Source organism: Mastomys coucha, unplaced genomic scaffold, assembly GCF_008632895.1.
Source record: "Mastomys coucha isolate ucsf_1 unplaced genomic scaffold, UCSF_Mcou_1 pScaffold11, whole genome shotgun sequence".
Classification (NCBI taxonomy): Eukaryota; Metazoa; Chordata; class Mammalia; order Rodentia; family Muridae; genus Mastomys; species Mastomys coucha.
The window spans coordinates 31,699,458-31,709,161 of NW_022196893.1; the positions used below are offsets into that span (position 1 = coordinate 31,699,458).

Below are 9,704 nucleotides of genomic sequence, written 5' to 3' on the forward strand. Positions count from 1 at the left end.
TCTCACTGAACTTGGAGCTTACTGGTTCAGCTAGATGGACTGACCAGCAGGTTGTCTTCAGTCCACAGCCCTGGGAATGCAGGATGGATCACCACGCCCAGCTCCTGCTACAGGATGGGTCACCATGCCTGGCTCCTGTTAGTACTTTCTTCACTCAGGGAAAGGGACCTGTGCACATGAGAGGCTGTGAGAGAGAAGTGAGACAGAGCCAGAAGCGCTTCAGAAACTCGGTGCTAAGCTCTGAGATGGCTCCGCAGGCTCACTTGCCTGCAGCACCACTCCTTAAGCACACATGAGAAGAACAGGATGAAACTGGTCCTCCTACCAGAAAATATTTTTTTCCTGTAAATGTAGCAAACATGTGAGTTATACATCACAATGTTTTCCAAAGGTTTGGGTTGTTTATTCGAACATTGTATTTTCTTTTTCAGATGCTTTCTACTTTTCTCTGAAATACAGCAAATGTGAGTATATATGTAGCAGAGTAGCATTTGACACATGGAAACAATAAGGAATATTAGCATATCTTAAATACATGTTCTATATGCATGAGTATTTTGCCTGCATGTCTGTACACCACATGGGTCCCTGGTGCCTATGGAGGTCAAAAGGGGGCATGGGACCCCTGGAACTGAAATGATAGATGATGGTAAGCCTCCATTTGGTGAACCCAGGTCCCCTGCAGGAGTAACAAATATTCTTAACAACTGAGTCATCTCCAGCCCCGGTGACAGACTCTCCAAAAGCACAGAGTGCTGGAACCCCATCTGCCTAAGCGGTTTAGGTGGGAGGAAATGCTGGATAAAGCAGATTACTAATAAACTGGTAAAATGCCAGGCATTGTCACATGCCTTTAAAGCCAGTACTTTGGAGGCAGAGGCAGGGGGATTTCTGTGAATTGGAGGCCAGCCTGGTTTACATAATGAGTTTCAAGACAGCCAGGGCTATTTAGTGAGACCCTGTTTCAAAATAAATAAACAAATGGATTAATAAATACATCGGTAAACCGTCACTCCACATTTTTTTTCTGTGTTGCCTTTATTTTCTTCTTTTCATATTCTGAGGAAGATTTAGAGTATTCTAGACTCCTGGAATTTTTTTTTTTTAAAGAAACATTTGTCATCTGTTCACACATGGATGACAAGCATGCAAGAAAATGTAAAAGTAGCTCTAAAATGGTAAAAACTGGGTCTAATCCTTAACTTTTATGAAGAGAACACAGATAACATTGAGAATCTAAGAAAACAAAATGTAGGTCTTCTCTTTTAAAGCAACAGGAATAACCAAGCGGTCAGAAAGATGACTCAGCGGTTAAGATCACTGTCTGCTCTTCCAGAGGGCCTGGGTCAGTTCCCAGCTCCACATAGCGCTCACAACTTCGGTTCCAGGGGCTCCGACACTCTCTTTTGGTGTCCCAGGCACTGCACGAACACTGAATACGTGCATGCAAAACATCCATATGGTGGTGGTGGTGATGATGATGATGATGATGATGATGATGATGATGATGATGATGATGACAACAACAACACTGTTTCTGCAGGTAGAAAAGCTTCCTCATGGCACAGGGCTTGTCTGGTGTGTGAGAAGCCAGAGAAGCTCAAAATCAACACACATTTCAAGAAATAACACATGCCAAGCGTTTGTATAAGTGTTGTCAACACCTGTCAAAGCCATATGTAAAACATTAAACTCAGAAGCCGCCAAAGGTTGACCTTTCGCACAAAACCTGTTCTCAATTTATAAGCGACTATCTCCACCCACCGGCCTGCTGTCTCCACCCACCGGCCTACTGTCTCCGCCCACCGGCCTGCTGTCTCCGCCCACCTATCTGTTTCTGTCTCCGCCCACCAGTCACCTGCACTAGCTCCTCTCTTTCCAGGCCCAGCTGCATGTGCATCCACTCACTATCATGCTCACTGTCCTGCTGTCCTGGCCTGTTGCCATTCACATCCGCCGATTGTAACCGGGCCTTTCTTTACCCCATCCTGCATCTTTTGCTGTTTTTATCTGGTAACACAGTTCCTGTCACTGTTGCCCAAGCTGGAAAATGTCATCTTAGATCGCTCCTCCTCGCTTCCCTTCCACATCAGAGTCCCTCCATTGCTTCTGGATCCATTGCTCTACCGGCACTGACTGGCCTTCAGCTTGACCCTTCTGCTACATGCTGCCTGAAATCCTTCCATGGAGACTCATGCAAAGCTTCCTTGGCATGGTGTCGCACGCCTTTAATCCCAGCGCTTGGGAGGCAGAGGTAGGTGGATCTCTGAGTTCGAGGCCAGCCTGGTCTACAGAGCAAATTCCAGGTCAGCCAGGACTATACAGAGAAACCCTGTCTCGGAAAACCAAATAAATAAAAGCAGAGCTGGTGCCCATGAGATGACTTGCTGCCAAACCTGGCAACCTGATCAATCTCTGACAAAACCAGTCCACGCAAGTTTTCTAACCTACACACGAGTGCACAGTGGGCTGGAAAGATGGCTCGGCAGCTTAGAGTGTTGTTGCTCGCTCTTGCAGGGGCTGATGCTTGATTCCCCAAACCCACATGGTCTGTAACTCCAGTGCCAGGAGATCTGACACCCTCTTCTGACCTCTGTGGGCTGCAGGCACACAGTTGGTACACAGACATAAATGCAAGAAGACACTCATACCTATAAAGTAAAATAAAATAAAATTTAAAAAAAATAATGAGGGGCTGGAAAGATGGCTCAGCGGGTAAGAGCACTGACTGCTCTTCCAGAGGTCCTGAGTTCATATCCTAGCAACTACATGGTGGCTCACAACCACCTGTAATGGGATCTGACGCCCTCTTCTGGTGCATCTGAAGACAGCTACAGTGTACTTACATATTTAATAATAAATAAATCTTTGGGCCGGAGTGAGCAGAGGTTCTGAGTTCATCCCCAGCAACCATATGAAGGCTCACAACTATCTGTACAGCTACAGTGTACTCATATACATAAAATAAATAAATAAATCTTTTAAAGAAATAATGCAAACCTAGATACCCCTGCCTTGAGAGCCCTTATGCACGCGTCAGTCTTCCCTGGGTGTCCTTCCACTATCTCATTCCTCTGTCTGCTGAAATAAATGTCCTTTAGTAAACCCGAACGGCTTCATACCAAGCAAGGATCACAACTGATGGAGTGGAGATCCATGAAAGATTAAGAAAATGCCTTGGCAGGGAATATACCATGATCACGAAGGTGGTTTTCCCAGAGCGAGGCTTATCCATTGCACTCCGGATGCACTGACCTCTGCGATTTCCCCAAATGTGGGAAGCTCGACTGCATAATTTGTGATAGTGGGGGACTGAGTTCTGCTCTCCCCTGAAAAAAAAAAAAGAAATAAAATGCCTCGGGCTGCTGCCGGTGACACCTCTGAGGTGCAACACCAATTTGCTTCTCTAAAAATACTCAGGAATGGGGCTGGTGAGATGGCTCAGAGGGTTAAGAGTGCTGACTGCTCTTCCAAAGGTCCTGAGCTCAATTCCCAGCAGCCACATGGTGGCTCACAACCATCTGGAATGGGATCTGACGCCCTCTTCTGATGTGTCTGAAGACAATGATAATGTATGCACATACATGAAATAAATCTTTTTAAAAAAGTGGACAAGATGAAAGTCGGAGTGCTAACTCTGCCTGACTCTTGGCTCTGTCTGTACATCCAACCTTCGGGAAATCAGCTTCTCTCCTGCCCTGTACAACTGGCCTTGTACAAGTGTCTAATTTACACAGAAGCATCTAATTTAAATAAAGTTGGTTTTTCGGGGAAATCAGCTCCTCTCCTGCCCTGTACAACTGGCCTTACACAAGTGTCTAATTTACACAGAAGCATCTAATTTAAATAAAGTTGGTTTTTCGGGGAAATCAGCTTCTCTCCTGCCCTGTACAACTGGCCTTGCACAAGTGTCTAATTTACACAGAAGCATCTAATTTAAATAAAGTTGGTTTTTCGAGATTAAACACTTGGGAAAGCATCAGGCAGAATGCCTGGCACTACAATAAGTGCTCAGCAAATGACCGCACACTGGCCGTGCCCACGGGCAGTGCCCACAGGCCGCACACCTGGGCCGCGCACACGGGCCACGCACATGGGCCACTATTATTCCTGCATCAACAGAAGCTTTCCCCACAAAGGCTTATCAATCTTTGCAGATCATGAGTCCTGAACAACATCAGAGGGGTTTTGCTCTGTCTTGTTGTTTGGGGGAGGGGGAGCGGGGCACAGTAAACAAGTGTCCTGCCAATAAGTTGTACCACTTCTGTCCACAGCCTATCATTTGGGTTTATAATGAATACTTTTACTACATTTGTGTAATAAGCTGGGTGTTCAGTACTTGATCATGCAGACACGAGAAACATGATTTCAGAGATGAAACACACAAAGAACACACAAAGAACACACCAGGGCAGTGCAGCTAAGCGCTGGAAGCCACGGAGTGAAAGGAAACCGGACACAATCACAGGAAGAGAGAGAACCACCCCCCCCAAAAAAAAAACTGGATGGGACCAGGAATGAAGAAAAGGAGGTGTAAGGTCGCCATTGAGGGTTCAGGCAGGGTATAAGACTGCCAGAAGCACTCCAGACAGAAAACATGTCTAAGTTTACACAGGGCAACCTCCTAGCTCTTGCTGATCTGCCACACCAAGAGAAGCTGAAGCTTCAGCCATTTATCTTGAGGCCAGTTGTACAGAGACTTAGTCGACAGGCTGTGTGTTGGAAAAGGACCCAGAAAGAGCAGATTCACTCCTCGGGGCCTTTCAAGTAGAAACTGCATCTAGTAGTTCTTCCAGGACAGTATTACATACAATCCCTACTCCGAAGTTAAAATGATTGCATGGCCAGCAAGTGGACTTAGAATACTTAAAGGATATTTCTAGGAAACTAAAAAGGAGCCCATGAGGAGGGAGGAAAAAGAGGTCCCGTGTTAGTGACCGGGAGGGTAAGAGAACAAAAGTAATAGGCAGTCCTATTGGGGTGGGCACACCTTCAATCCCAGCACTCCCAAGCCAGAGGACGGCTGGTCTCTGAGAGGCCGAGGCCAGCCTGGTCTGCCTGGTAAGAGCCTGTCTCAAAACAAAACAAAAACCAAATACCTACATGATACAAAAGCAGAAGGGGGATTCTGAGGGGAGAAGCCACAAGTGAGGACCGGATAAGCCAGTGGGGATGAGTGGAGGATCAGAGTGGTGGGAGGAGCCAACCAAAACAATGTTTGGAAATGCCTTAAAGAAACCTGTCACTTTGTATGCTGCTTCAAAAATTAAAAAGTAGGGCTGGAGATTTTAGCTTAGCAGTGAAGAGCACGTGTTGCTCTTGCAGAGGACCCAGATTCAATTCCTAGCACTGATGTGGTGGTTGCCAGTCATCTACTGGTGCACGAACACACACGCAGACGAAGGCTCTCACACAGAAGATAAAATGAATGTAATAAAAATTGAAAATTAGCCAGGCAGTGGTGGCGCACACCTTTAATTCCAGTACTTGGGAGGCAGAGGCAGGTGGATTTCTGAGTTTGAGGCCAGCCTGGACTACAGAGTGATTTCCAGGACAGCCAGGGCTACACAGAGAAACCCTGTCTCGAAATCCACCCCTCTCCCTCAGAAAAGGAAAATTAAACCACAAAGCCAGGGCTGGGGGATGGTGCTCAGTGGGAGAGCACTTGTCTAGAACACAAGAGGCCCTGAGGTGGGTCCACAGGTAAAAGTGATACGGCTCAATGGTGGCACACATGCTAGGTGGGGACAAGCACTCTATCCTCAGTCCCCAGATAAACATGTTTAAAAAATAATAAAATGCTGGGTTCTTACAGTGTGGTATTGCTGGGCACAGCTCCATCCGCCACAGCCCGCTCATCAGCTGCTGCTTCCATCCTGGTTCCACACATTGTGTCCTCTCTGTTTGCCTCTGTGCCTTCCTACAATACCCGTGTCCTCTATCTGGAGTACCGCACTCTCTCTTCACCCACGTGTTATTTCTCTAAAACTCCGGTGGCCATCTTCCAAAAGCCTTTTGGAAGTCTTGACGTGACTTCTGGAGGATTCTCTCCTCCAGCCCCTGTGCCTTCTTCCTCGCTCCTTCCCTCGATCCTTCCCTTCTTGGTATTTAAAGACTTTTACTTCTGCATCTGTTTTTAAGACAGGGTCTCCCTGTGTATACCTGGGTATTCTGGAACTCACTGTATAGACAAGGTATGTTTTGAACTCATGGAGATCCACCTGCCTCTACCTCCCTAGTGCAAGGTGTTAAAAGTGTGTGCCAGCACCCACCACCACAACTGGCCCTATTTGTATTTACACGTGTGTCTCTGTGTATGTGTCATATGTATGATGCTGTCCAGGTGAACAGGACTCGGGTCCTTCTGCAGGAGCAGCGAGGGCTTGTGGACACTGAGCCACCTCTCCACCCCACCCCACCCCCAGCTTTTTTATTCTTTCTAGCCAGGCTCTCTTATCATCTAGTGTGGGGAGCCGCAGCTGCCACCCTATACATATATATTGAACACCTGGTCTCTGGCCAGAGCAGAGAGCATTGAGATAAACAAGCCTTAGTTGGAAAAGCTGTGTGCCTCTAGTTTGTGATGCAAGCTGGCATGATTTTCCCGTAGCCTATTATGCTTTGCTACGTAGCTGATGCTGATTGGGACCAGGGAAAGTATTTAACCCACAAGGGCTGGGGGCTGGAGATAGATAGTAAGTATGTAGAGAATATAAGAAGTAGTGAGTAAGTATGTAGAATTAGGGCTGGTGATGGGTTATATAGGAATTAGGAGTAAGTATGTAGAATTGGGGCTGGTAATGAGATAGGAGAGAAGATGTAGATATAGAAGTAAGATGTAAGGACAGATGTAAGATGTAGAATTAAGAATAAGTATGTAACTAATAAGACGTAACTAGTAAGATGTAAGTAGTAATAAGTAAGATGTAAGAAGAAGTTATAGAAGAATATAAAAGAAGCTAGCTAGAGAAGAAGTAAAAATGAAGGTTCCTGATTAAACTGCATGGAGAAGGGCTTGGTGTTTGCCTCCTTATTTCTGCTGGACGGGTAAGGCGGCCAACAATCTAGCCCAGACTTTCTGTGCGGAGCGCTGAGATCACAGGCACGCGCTGTCAGCTGACTCACAGCTGACATCATGGGAACGTGCTCTGCCCCCTGACTCTGTCAGTCCTTCACGCTAGGCTTCTTGCTGACAGGGCACTTAACAAATGTCTTTGAATTGCGTCTCTGTAGCAGTCACTCACCTTTACCCTCTGAATAAATGACCCAAGCTCTCGTTTCCTCAGTTAAAAACTTTGAGTTACCGTTTCAATGCAAAGCAACCTATGTTGCATCACTGGCCACAAAGAGCAGACTCAAGCCGCCCCACCCTTCATTCCTCTTTCCTAGCATTGACTTCAGCGTTCCTTGCTCAGAGCGACAAGAGTCACTGAGAAGGACTGACTTGAGGATGAGGTCTCCCAGGGTCCTCGTGGCTAGCCCCAGAGCCTAGCTCCTTTCCTAGGTCTGCCTTCTTCCCCTCTCCAGGGGTTCTGCTACATTCAGACCCCTCAACGCACTCCTCCCTCCTCCCATGAAAACAAAGATTCAAACCTTCAACTTTCACTTCTCCCCAGAAAACCCATTTCCTCTGTTCACAGCCATGTTCCTGGTGCTACTGGTTTTTGTTTTGCTGTGTTTGTGTCCATGCACACACACGCATGCACATGCAAGTGTACCCCCCCATCAGTTCATAGACATGTGTGCTCACATGTGCACACAGAGTCACAAGTGCACACATAATCACACATGTACATACACAGACATATGTGTTCCCACACAGTACTAGAAACTAAACCAAGCATTGTCAGATCTTTAAAGATATGAATTTCAGGTTTCTTTTTTAATCTCTTATGTTCTGTTATTGGACCAAGATTCCCAACCAGCAGACAGTAGTGTATTTGCTAAACATCACTCACTTTCCACCTAGACAGATTTTGGCAATATTTTGCCCATCGATGGAGTCATCCCATTTATAAAGTTTTACAAATCAAAAAGCCATGAATTTGACCAGACTTCCCATTAATCATCTCTAAAAGGTTGTGCCTAATTTTAGCTTTGTTTTACAGCATTAAAATCTTGTTTACCGACATTCTCTTCACAATGTCACTGAACACAATTCAAGATCAAGAATAATTTGTCAGGTCCCAGGCCTGGGGTACACCTCAGGGGAAAAAAAATAATTAGTAGTCCAAAGGAATGAAGGCTTCAGGAGGAACGACCACTGTTTCAGAAACAGAATTAACTGAGCCAGACGATGGTTATTAGTAAGTACTGAATTTAACGGGCTAAGGTATAATAAATATCAGGATATTTATATAATGATAGACTATTTATTAAAATATTTTTACATTTATTGATTTCATGTATGTGAGTACACTGTCACTCTCTTCAGACACACTAGAAGAGAGAATCAGTTCCCATTACAGATGGTTGTGACCCACCATTGCTGGGAATGGTTGCTGGGAATTGAGCTCAGGACCTCTGGAAGAGCAGTCAGTGCTCTTAACTGCTGAGCCATCTCCCCAGCACCCTATTAAAATATTTTTTAATTACAAAGGGAAAACAGAAGCCAAGGCTCCAGCTGCCTGCCACCACAGCAGTCTTGAGGAACCCCCTGTGCTTTGGGACATCCTTTAAAGCAAACCAGGCCATTGAATTGGCTCCAGAAAAGATTTTTACAATGAGCAGAGCTAGAGATTATCGGAGAGATTCCTAATAAGTTTAAACCTAGAAGTTTATAGAGAGGCACATAAGGGAAGAATATACTACATCTGCGTGGAGGCAGGGGGTACAGGCTCCTCAAAGGAATTCCATCTAAGGATATTTACCATAGCCACATAATCATCTAGGTGGGCTCGAGTGTTCCTGCAGAATTTAGATGCGATTATAAAGTGCTTCCAACAGTAAAGGCGCCCGAGATCTCGACAGCACACTTTGGAGACTCTCAGCTGGAACAAGACTTTGGTCCTGAGTGGGAAGTCCGTTCCTCTTTTCCTGTCTTTCTAGCTGGCCTCAATACCAGCTGAAGACGGGAACACTTCTCTACGTTAAGAGATGATAGACACTAGCTTGAAATTGGCCTGCTTCCACCCTGGAGCTTGGCAAATCTTACAGGTTAGCCCCCACCCCCACCCGCAGCCCCACCCCCAGCCCCACCCCCAGCCAGTCAGTCAGTGAACGAGAGAGCAGAGCTAAATAGGGCACTGTTTCCAGGTGGCACCCCGTGGTATACGGCACAGCACAGGTGGTTTGTATGCACCCCCAGACCCACTCACCCCTACCCTAGCCTCCCCCCCACCAAGCCAGTCAGTGGACGGACCGTCAGAGCAGAGCTGAAAGGGCACTGTTTCCAGGCGGTACCCCGTGGTACACGGCACAGCACAGGTGGTCTGTATGCTCTCAGCCTAGTGAGAAAACTTCAGGGGAACTACACCCCAAATCCTACAAAATAGCCAGCCTGGAAACTGGGGAATGGTTGCGAGGAACAATGTTTGCCTGGCATGCCTTTGGCCACAGGTTCGATTCCCAGTACTGTAAAAGGGAAAAGCTTGCATTGGTAAAATACCAGGGTTATGAAAAACAAGAGCAATTAGGGCATTCTTTCAGATCAAGAGGACTGAAGTCATGTGACAGCCGATATGGGATCCTGACTGGATTCGAGA

The 9,704-nt window shown here is 46.3% G+C and overlaps 1 protein-coding gene and 1 non-coding gene across 2 annotated transcripts in view; both read left to right on the forward strand.

The window, feature by feature from the left end:
- The window catches only part of Higd1c (HIG1 hypoxia inducible domain family member 1C), a 49,404-nt gene that overhangs the window by 17,759 nt on the left and 21,941 nt on the right, over positions 1 to 9,704 (forward strand). The gene's annotated exons all lie outside the window — the stretch shown is intronic.
- On the forward strand, positions 3,170 to 3,332 carry LOC116082867. The gene has a single exon (XR_004115492.1). It is a non-coding gene; the product is annotated as a U1 spliceosomal RNA (small nuclear RNA).